The sequence below is a fragment of the Lupinus angustifolius genome, unplaced genomic scaffold (genome assembly GCF_001865875.1).
Source record: "Lupinus angustifolius cultivar Tanjil unplaced genomic scaffold, LupAngTanjil_v1.0 Scaffold_481, whole genome shotgun sequence".
NCBI classification, from domain to species: domain Eukaryota; kingdom Viridiplantae; phylum Streptophyta; class Magnoliopsida; order Fabales; family Fabaceae; genus Lupinus; species Lupinus angustifolius.
This window is the reverse complement of record NW_017727858.1, coordinates 171,608-172,117: the sequence shown is the minus strand read 5'-3', so window position 1 is coordinate 172,117 and position 510 is coordinate 171,608.

Sequence of the window (510 nt, the reverse complement as noted above, 5' to 3'; positions counted from 1 at the left end):
GAGGTGTTAAGATGTTCATGAAAATTTATTTTAGTAGTATACTTGAAATAATGAGATTTACCTAAAAGTCTTGACTTTATAAACTTTAAGAGTTATGAAGTCTTAGATGGTAAAATGATTTAAAAATGTTGAATCTTAGTTAAGTGAACTTACTTTAAAATGGTAAGATTTACTTAAAACTATTGATTTTGTTTAAATTGACTTACTTTAAAAATGATAAGTCTAGCTTAAATATGGGAATACATGTCTAGAAAGGTTCTGTCTAAGGAAAGACTTGGTATTGAAGGATGTCTTTACGACCACCTCTCTTTCCTAGGAACTAGCCTAGTGTATATCCACGGATTACAACATAATTACGGTATAAGTTTCATTGAAAATCTTACTTTAAAAAATATTATTTGATTGTTAGATTTTCAATGACAAATGATGATTCAAGGATATTCAACCTTGAATCGGATGGACGAAAACAATTAAATTCATTTTAAATCGAAAGTTTTATCTTCGCGTAAA